The sequence below is a fragment of the Neolamprologus multifasciatus genome, chromosome 2, assembly GCF_963576455.1.
Source record: "Neolamprologus multifasciatus chromosome 2, fNeoMul1.2, whole genome shotgun sequence".
Classification (NCBI taxonomy): domain Eukaryota; kingdom Metazoa; phylum Chordata; class Actinopteri; order Cichliformes; family Cichlidae; genus Neolamprologus; species Neolamprologus multifasciatus.
In genome coordinates, this window is record NC_140440.1 from 1,620,353 (window position 1) to 1,631,139 (window position 10,787).

Here is a 10,787-nt window from a genome sequence, read left to right on the forward strand (position 1 = left end):
GCGGCGGGGGATTCACTGGCTGGCTGGAGCAGCATCTAATAACCAACTCGCAAAATAAAACAAAATTTAAACAAACCAACAAACATGAAAACACCAGACATTATGATACAGACTTAACCCTAACCCTTGCACCGATGTTTTTTCGAAATTCTATACACGAAAAGTGAGCGCTCGGTGCGCCTGCTTGGTGCTGAAGTCAAAGTAAACTTTATTGTCATCTCCGCTATATATATATGGAGGACCACAAGAGCCACGCGCATCGAAATAAAAAATCCTGTGCTTAATTAATGAATTGACCCTGTGCACGAGAAAATGCTAACTTCCTGGTTTGAGACCGGATGTGGGGGTTGTACATTTCCGGTAGCTTTACTTTGCATTCAATCGCTACTGCGAAGATATAGTCCAAAATTGATGTCCAAAACTCGAAAACGGAAAGATCGCGTTAAGTTACAAAGAGGAGAAGGTGGGAACACTCACCACTGTTGTGTCATAAAAAATCTAATGATCAATTTTGACGTTTAAAGAGTTTAGATCGATCAGTTGTTTACATCACTCAACACAAGCAGAACTGCATCACTGCAGCAGAAGACACATTGTCCACATTCAGAAGCACATCTCTGTATAGTGACTGGTCTTATGATTTAAACAGGCAAATGTTCAGCATTCAAACTACAGGTGAAGAATAGTCAAACCAGATGTTTCCCCCATTATGTTGATATCAGCTAGTCAAGTACACACCTACACAGCATGTTAACAAACCGTGAAAAAAGCCACACAAAAAATGAATGATTGCTGGTAAGGGTTTCTATACATTAGTATTTACGAAGGGTATGTTGTGACTTACCTTCAAAATTACAGCGGTCACTCGCTATAACTCGGTTCACCTTTCACCTCGCTGTTTCGCAGAGTTTTTAGTGCAAGTTTTTTGTTGCATGCTTTTTTTTAGGTCCTGATCGCTGCAGACGATCTCCTCCATGATGTCTCTCCTGTACAGTACAGAATCGCTGCATCGATGCTAGCAGTGTGACTCTGAAGTGCAGTGCTGTATGTCCACGATGTCCACGAAACGTTTTGCACCGTCAAAAAATAAAATTGGCTACTTGATTTCACCTATCGCTGGTTATTTTTAGAACATAACACCCGCGATAAACGAGGGACAGCTGAGAAATATAACATTTGAATCCTTTTCTCTTTTGCTCTGAGGCACAGGGGGAATATATCGACAAGTCGATGAACATCATTTACAGATATATTGGGTAAATGCCCGAGACATCTATAGAAATGTAAATCGTCGCTTTATTTATTCATTTGCTTAACTTGTTTTGGACCGTAAACCAGGCGCGAATAGGACACCGGAAACAAAGCTCCCCACAGGAGTTTCCGCACCGGAAGTAGCATATGCTAATGTGCACATAGTCAATTGTAGAATAAAATCTGCATTTGTAAATTCATTTTTGAATTCCAATTTAATAAACTGATTTTTAAAATGCTTTTTAAGTCTTCATTTCAAAAAACATTTTCGAATTGCACTTTAATAAACTGCATTTCAAAAACCTTTTTTGAATTGCACTTTAATAAACTGCATTTCAAAAACCTTTTTCGAATTGCACTTTAATAAACTTCATTTCAAAAACCTTTTTGAATTGCACTTTAATAAACTGCATTTCAAAAACCTTTTTCGAATTGCACTTTAATAAACTGCATTTCAAAAACCTTTTTTGAATTGCACTTTAATAAACTGCATTTCAAATTTTTTTTCCGAATTGCACTTTAATAAACTTCATTTCAAAAATCTTTTTCGAATTGCACTTTAATAAACTGCATTTCAAAAACCTTTTTCGAATTGCACTTTAATAAACTGCATTTCAAAAACCTTTTTCGAATTGCACTTTAATAAACTGCATTTCAAAAACCTTTTTCGAATTGCACTTTAATAAACTGCATTTCAAAAACCTTTTTTGAATTGCACTTTAATAAACTGCATTTCAAATTTTTTTCCCGAATTGCACTTTAATAAACTGCATTTCAAAAACCTTTTTTGAATTGCACTTTAATAAACTTCATTTCAAAAACCTTTTTCGAATTGCACTTTAATAAACTGCATTTCAAAAACCTTTTTTGAATTGCACTTTAATAAACTGCATTTCAAATTTTTTTTCCGAATTGCACTTTAATAAACTGCATTTCAAAAACCTTTTTTGAATTGCACTTTAATAAACTTCATTTCAAAAACCTTTTTCGAATTGCACTTTAATAAACTGCATTTCAAAAACCTTTTTTGAATTGCACTTTAATAAACTTCATTTCAAAAACCTTTTTCGAATTGCACTTTAATAAACTTCATTTCAAAAACCTTTTTCGAATTGCACTTTAATAAACTGCATTTCAAAAACCTTTTTTGAATTGCACTTTAATAAACTGCATTTCAAAAACCTTTTTTGAATTGCACTTTAATAAACTGCATTTCAAATTTTTTTTTCGAATTGCACTTTAATAAACTTCATTTCAAAAACCTTTTTTGAATTGCACTTTAATAAACTGCATTTCAAAAACCTTTTTCGAATTGCACTTTAATAAACTGCATTTCAAAAACCTTTTTTGAACTGCACTTTAATAAACTGCATTTCAAATTTTTTTTTCGAATTGCACTTTAATAAACTGCATTTCAAAAACCTTTTTTGAATTGCACTTTAATAAACTGCATTTCAAAAACCTTTTTCGAATTGCACTTTAATAAACTTCATTTCAAAAACCTTTTTTGAATTGCACTTTAATAAACTGCATTTCAAAAACCTTTTTTGAATTGCACTTTAATAAACTGCATTTCAAATTTTTTTTTCGAATTGCACTTTAATAAACTTCATTTCAAAAATCTTTTTCGAATTGCACTTTAATAAACTGCATTTCAAAAACCTTTTTCGATTTGCACTTTAATAAACTGCATTTCAAATTTTTTTTTCGAATTGCACTTTAATAAACTGCATTTCAAAAATCTTTTTCGAATTGCACTTTAATAAACTGCATTTCAAAAACCTTTTTCGATTTGCACTTTAATAAACTGCATTTCAAATTTTTTTTTCGAATTGCACTTTAATAAACTGCATTTCAAAAACCTTTTTTGAATTGCACTTTAATAAACTGCATTTCAAAAACCTTTTTCGATTTGCACTTTAATAAACTGCATTTCAAAATCCATTTCCCTTTCCTGTTCGCTCAGGGATTAACATGTGGATTAGCATTTGGATTAGCAGTTGGATTAACAACTTCATTTTAAAAATCCTGCTGCTATTCAAATGAGCCACACCGTGGGATGTAAGGAGCTCTCTGATTGGTTGGTCAGACACAGGTTGTCTGCCAGCCTGGATGTTTCTAGCGCATAGCTTCACCCTGCTAAGAAGCCTGTGTGCTTGTACAAAGGCCGTTCGGCCTTGGGATTTACACTCGGCTCAACACGGATATGTGAAGAATGAAGGGACCCTGCAGCGAAACGGAGAGCCCAACCTCTGGCTGAGTGCCTGTTTACAAAGTCTGACCACCTGTGAAGGTAACGTGCTAACGTGGCTAACGCTAGCATCACCGCACGTAGCCCCGTTATTTTAAGGTCATCTTAGCTTATGAAAGTTTTACGTCGCAGCTGTACGAGCTAGCTACGTGTTTTGTAAGCTGCTGTGCTCTTCACAAATAAAGCTGGAAGCAGCTCAAACTATTAGAACCAGCACTGAGGCCTGTTACATTTATACAGTGTTAGAGCAACGGCTGCAGCCTATAGCCTTTAAACTAGCGATTAAAATGCTGACAGTAAACTCGTCAGTCCAGATGTTACCACATTACTTTGTGATACTTGTGAGTTAAAACAACTGAAACAGGCTGATTAAAATAACAGCTTTCAGTTCTCTCATTCAGCATATAAAGATTCGAGATCACACTACTGATTTCAGCTCATTTAATATGTGAGTGCACAGATTCATTCAACTGGACATAAACGATGATCAAAGGTTGTATATATGATGAATTCATCAAATCCCAGCCTGTAACACAGTGCGCTGAATCTTAGCTTTGAATGTCCAGTATATTCTAATCAGTGCAATCTAAGCATTCACTGAATCTACAGTATCTACACCTGTGTGGCAAATGTGTGGTAAAGCTACAGATAATGAAATTTACTTATTAATACAATATACATCATGAGAAACGAAAGCTGAAATTGATTCAGTTTAGTACTTTTCTCTGTATGCTCTGTGATTATAAAGGCCTTAAATTCTGTGATATATACTGTAAATGATTTTCACAGAGGTCTTAAAGTACTTAAATCACTGCTGATAGTCTGGTTGTTTATATTTTCACATTTTTGTGTCTGTAGGGCTGTTTGATGACAATTTGGACTCCTCTGGGAGATGAGGACACACCCACACCTGTTCCATACTGCAGCCATTGATGGTGTTACGGCTCTGAGTCAGCTTTGGGGCATCAGACGCACACACTGGAAAACCAGCACCTGGACTTCATGCAGGAGAGACGGCCTCAGTGATTTAGGTTCATAAGCAAGTTCAAACATTTCTGGCCTGTTATCACTTAGATTTCTTAATCTTAAAAGTGAATGCATTTAAAGCAGGAACTGCACACCTAGCCATCAGAAGTGTGGCAGCATGAGTACTGTAAAGTTTTGTAGGGTCCTTGTTAAAAATTCCACAAGCACCACACATTTGTCATATAAAGTTCCATTTTTTACAGTACAATGTTGAAATTATAAACTATATATTCTAGTTGTCCACTTGTCAGTAATTTTTGAGTAAATGGATGTCAGTGATAAATCAGTGGTGATTCACCTGCAAATGTTTTTAACAAACTTTGTTTTTTGTAGAATTCCTCAGCAGCTGTGGAGAGATGTATTTGAATATCTTCTGGTTCCACTTCTCCTTACCTGGAAGCTGAGCATTGCTCATTTCTGACAAGGACATACACCTCAGTGCTTATCATGGGTGTTACATCCTCCGTGCAGCAATTCCAGAGAAAACAAGAGAGCAACGACCACTCATTAAGACCAGCCAGAAATCTGTCCCTTTCTGGCAGCTGTGGAAACTTCCAATAAGAGAGTTTGCATTCTTAGAACAATGCTGGATCATGTGTGATGTGTCATCATATGAGGATATTACATTTTGACCTAATTCTGCTCAATCTGTTTTGATCGTTGATCCAGTATTTCAGCTTTGTGTTGTGCTGCAAGTTTAAAACCCATTGTCCTCATGAGCACAGCATCTAACAACTCTCCTTGAAAAAGTCGATTGACTTTAACTGGACACAATGGTTTCCAGTGGGAGATATTTTCATCACTCATCCGTGACACTGGAGAAGTCACCTGAGTGAGTGATAAAACAATTTTCCATGGAAAATCCAGAGGGACTAAACTTTGTTGTTTCTTTGGGCTCTATTTCAGCTCTAGCAGCATCTCTCAGAAGAAAACTGTTTTCCCAATAATCAGATGAAAAAATTGAACCAGGTGGTATTCTCTGGAGTTTAAGACCAAGACTGAACTCAAACAGTGAATTGACATTAGACTGGAATTCATAAGATGAATAGAAATACTGCTGAAGCTGAATGATTCATTCATATATGATTTTTTTTCTCCAATTCACCAGGTCTGTATAGTTCAGTATGACTGTGGTACATGATACAAAAGAATAAATACAGAAGAATAAAAACTTTGTGAATAACTTTACTCTTCTTAAAAATAACTAATAAAACAAGTAAAAGTACAAATGTGTACAAGTTAGAGACTTCCTCACTAAGATTTTAATTGTGTGTTAAAGAGAAAGAGAGTAGGAGGTAAAATAGACGATGCAGAGTCCATCATCACTGAGGCCGTCTCTCCTGCATGAAGTCCAGGTGCTGGTTTTCCAGTGTGTGCGTCTGATGGCCCAAAGCTGACTCAGAGCCGTAACACCATCAATGGCTGCAGTATGGAACAGGTGTGGGTGTGTCCTCATCTCCCAGAGGAGTCCAAATTGTCATCAAACAGCCCTACAGACACAAAAATGTGAAACTATAAACAACCAGACTATCAGCAGTGATTTAAGTACTTTAAGACCTCTGTGAAAATCATTTACATGGGGTATGGGGTCTTAACACACTCACGTTCTCTGCTAGCCATCGGGAGGGGGGGGGGGCTGGGAAGAGATGCTGGCTGTCCGATTGGCCTCCCTGCTGCTGCGGAGCCTGGGGCGGTCTGGTAACATCTCTTGGGTCTGGGTGCCGTTTCCCCCTCTGGGGGCGAGGATACCTGGACCCGGGGTATAGAGTATGTTTGGGGAGTGTGATTGTGTGTACATGTCCATTTACGTTTATTCCTACGTTGGATGAGTGCTGAGTGTTTGTATATGTGTGCATGAGGGTGGGAATGCATGTCTGTGTCTGTGTGTGCCTGTTTGTCTGTGTCTATATGTCAGGTCGGGTCTTAGACTCCACCTCTCTGGGAACTCCCAGGCCCTCCAAAGTGTGGAGGCCTATCTCCCCTCACCACACTCCCTGGCGGTGACTGATGCCCTCAGGGGTCGGTGCATTGTTGGTTCTTGGTGTCCGGGGCTGGGCGCTCAGGTCATGTGCCAGCTCACTCCCGGTGGCTACTGGGTGACCCCTCGTCTGGGGATCCTCAGCCCTTCCCACGAAGGTGGCACGGATGCCCCTCCGGTGGTCCTCCTTGGGCTCTTGCACTCTGGGGCCTCTGGATGTCTGGGGCCTGGATCTCCTCCATGCCTGCTTCATGCCCTGGGGGACAGGGCTATGGCTCTCTACATCCTCTTGCAGACCATTACATGGGGAAACCATTTGAATACAAGCGCGCCGATCCACACAGGTGTGCACACGGGTGTTCACTGTTCGTAGACTTAAATCACACCTTTCTTGGCTGCTACTTCAAAGCACATTGTGCGCTGTCTGTCCTGCGTGCTGCACAACAACATTCAATATTTAGTATTTACTGCTGTTTACACTTAGCTAGATTAATGCGATGGTGTTGTGTATAGTATGTTGCTTTGTTTTGTTTTTTTTGTTTGTTTTCTATTCTTTTTCTCTCAACAGGTGATCCCGGAGATATTTTTTTTTTTCCCCTTTCTCACTGTCCCTCTCCCCTTCTGTTTTTCTTTTCCTTCCTCTTTCTTTCTCCCTTTCCTATCCCTCACTCATGTCTGTCCCGTCTGTAACAACTGAAAATAAAATAAAATAATAAAAACAAAGGTCGATCAAATGGACCAATACGGCAATGCCATGATGATCCATTTGGCAAAATAAATCCACTGGGTATCCTTGTTGGTTTTCAGACAACAATTCTGACGGCTAAAGAACCAAATGGGACAGGCAAAAAAAAAAGAAAATCATTTACAGTATATATCACAGAATTTAAGGCCTTTATGATCACAGAGCACAGAGAAAAGTACTAAACTGAATCAATTTCAGCTTTCGTTTCTCATGATGTATATTGTATTAATAATTAAATTTCATTATCTGTAGCTTTACCACACATTTGCCACACAGGTGTAGATACTGTAGTTTCAGTGAATGCTTAGATTGCACTGATTAGAATATACTGGACATTCAAAGCTAAGATTCAGCGCACTGTGTTAGAGGCTGGGATTTGATGACTTCATCATATATACAACCTTTGATCATCGTTTATGTCCAGTTGAGAATGAATCTGTGCACTCACATATTAAATGAACTGAAATCAGTAGTGTGATCTCGAGTCTTTATATGCTGAATGAGAGAACTGAAAGCTGTTATTTTAATCAGCCTGTTTCAGTTGTTTTAACTCACAAGTATCACAAAGTAATGTGGTAACATCTGGACTGACGAGTTTACTGTCAGCATTTTAATCGCTAGTTTAAAGGCTGTAGGCTGCAGCCGTTGCTCTAACACTGTATAAATGTAACAGGCCTCAGTGCTGGTTCTAATAGTTTGAGCTGCTTCCAGCTTTATTTGTGAAGAGCACAGCAGATTACAAAACACGTAGCTAGCTCGTACAGCTGCGACGTAAAACTTTCATAAGCTAAGATGACCTTAAAATAACGGGGCTACGTGTGGTGATGCTAGCGTTAGCCACGTTAGCACGTTACCTTCACAGGTGGTCAGACTTTGTAAACAGGCACTCAGTCAGAGGTTGGGCTCTCCGTTTCGCTGCAGGATCCCTTCATTCTTCACATATCCGTGTCGAGCCGAGTGTAAATCCCGAGGCCGAACGGCCTTCCACATGTTAATCCCTGAGCGAACAGGAAAGGGAAATGGATTTTGAAATGCAGTTTATTAAAGTGCAATTCGAAAAAGGTTTTTGAAATGCAGTTTATTAAAGTGCAATTCGAAAAAGATTTTTGAAATGCAGTTTATTAAAGTGCATTTCAAAAAAGGTTTTTGAAATGAAGTTTATTAAAGTGCAATTCGAAAATGTTTTTTGAAATGAAGACTTAAAAAGCATTTTAAAAATCAGTTTATTAAATTCAAAAATGAATTTACAAATGCAGATTTTATTCTACAATTCATTAATTAAGCACAGGATTTTTTATTTCGATGCGCGTGGCTCTTGTGGTCCTCCATACATACAGTCCAGTATTATAGAAAGACAAGACGACAAGGCTCCAGTTACAGCAGTGCAAGTAACCAAACAATAAATATAAGAAGAGTAAGAAAATAAATATACAAGCCCACTATCTATTCATGATTTGAATCCTGGGTTGTGTGAAATCTCAAAAATGCACCCTAGACAAAGTGAATCTGTGAACTAAGGTGTAGGTGTGTTAGATCATGTTGTGGCGATCCTCGAGTTGGGGGATTTGTGTTCATACTGGAGTGCAAAATTAAAACCAATGGAAGATGGACAAGAAAAGTTCAAAGTCATCAGGTCCTCAGTTTAGAAAAAAGAGAAAAGAAGAGGAGGAGAAACGAGTAAAAGATACAGGTAAGCAGATGTGTGATTGGATAATGGCAGGTCATCCTGAAACAATCAGAATCAGAATACTTTATTAATCCCTAAGGAAATTATGTGAGTTACAGTTGCTCCAAGAAGCAATGGTAAAAATAGCAACAGTAACAGACTAAACTCCAAACAATACATTATGTTACAGATTTTAATATTAATTAGTCATTGTCAATTGTTGATTTGTCCTGTTCTCATTGTATGACATTTTATGATGGCTGTTTGGTAGCTGTTTGCATACTATGCATACTCTCTCTCTCTTCATATGTGTGTGTGTGTGTGTACAACAGTTTTATGTTAATGTACAATCCTTAATATGTTTTGTGTGTGTGTGTGTGTGTGGGGGGGGGGGGGGGGGGGGGGGGGGGGGGGGGGGGGCGCCAGAGGAATGTTTGCCCAGGGCGCCAAACAGGCTAGGACCGCCACTGCATACATGGGAGTATGAATGCGTGTGAACAAATGAATGAATGAGGCAAGTTGTTCAAACCACGTTGAGTGCTCAAGAAGAGTAGAAAAGTGCTATATAAGAACCAGTCCAGTTAACACAATTATGAACAAAAACCTAATAAAAACAGACTTGTCTTTTCTCAAAGATAGACAATTTGAGCATAAAACTAATTACATATTCAGGTTTCTTTTTCTTCTAATTGTAAAAGGGGGGAGACATTCTGGGGTCTGTGTTCACCAGGAACAGGAGAACCACAAAACAATTAAACATAACTGCATAAAAACCACAGACAGAAGCTGTAGTGGGCAAGTTCTAACTTCGCTGGCTGACAGACAACAGACTTTGAAGTCAAGTTGGACAACAAAAGCTAGATTCAAAAATGTCTACAGATTTGGGGTGTGTCAGAGAAGAGGCTTGTACCGTGTATTAAATGCAGACTAAAGGTCTTTTGTCTGGATACTTCTGGAAGACATTTCCACAGTGTATTTTGTCATTCTCCCTGTTGCTCTCTGCCACGGGTTGTGTTTAGCCAAGTTAATTGGTTGAGATCGATTTTCCCCCTCTGGGGTATGCACACACATCTGCCTGAACATTATTACTGTGGATAAATGCAGAGAGCAGTGCTGATATTTGTTTGACTGGTGTATGAAGGTTATTTGAGTGTGTGTGTCATGTAACACACACTTAAAGATGAATGGTCTTCTGATTTCCCTCTTTGACTGCCATATTGGCCACTTTTTATTTAGTTTGGAGTTAATATTTCAAGGTTTTAAAAATAATTGTCTAACCATATATATATAAATTAAAGAATGTGCATGTATAGTCATGGTAAATAGATTTCTATTATGCCCAACTATTCATACTCAAACAATATGATAACCCATTGTGATATACATATAAATGTATACATTCATTCCCTTTGTGTCATGTTGAACATTTCTGATATTTTCAAAAGATTTAGTGGAGAATTTACAAAATTGTAATTAAATAAAGCTTCAAAGTAAATGTCCAAAAAATAGGTATTACTATGATGGCGACCATTTGAGACTTTAATCTTGAATAAGGCTTTAGGCTCCATGCCGATGATGTCATACTACTGCATGGATCTGCAGGTGGTAGTACTATGCCAGTATACACCAATAAGCCTAGTTTAACTTGTTCCAACACATGCCCAACACCTTGTAGGGCGTTTCTCATTTCTCCAGATAGTATGTACCAGGGGCGATTTTAGCCCATTTTTGGGGGGTGCTTCAGCCCCCCCAAAATGAATCAAAGCACCCCCAAAGATTTCTTACTTTTTTTACTTTTTTTTGACAATATTTGCTGTTTGTGTGACACACTACTAAAAATATAAAAAGCATACAGTACTTGGTTGAGACG

At 38.1% G+C, this 10,787-nt stretch overlaps 1 long non-coding RNA gene across 1 annotated transcript; it reads left to right on the forward strand.

Annotated features, from left to right (window-relative positions):
- Nucleotides 1-3,111: 3,111 nt before the first annotated feature.
- LOC146523806 (uncharacterized) lies at nt 3,112-5,699 on the forward strand. The gene is made up of 2 exons (XR_014869836.1): nt 3,112-3,544; nt 4,361-5,699. It is a non-coding gene; the product is annotated as an uncharacterized LOC146523806 (long non-coding RNA).
- Nucleotides 5,700-10,787: the final 5,088 nt, after the last annotated feature.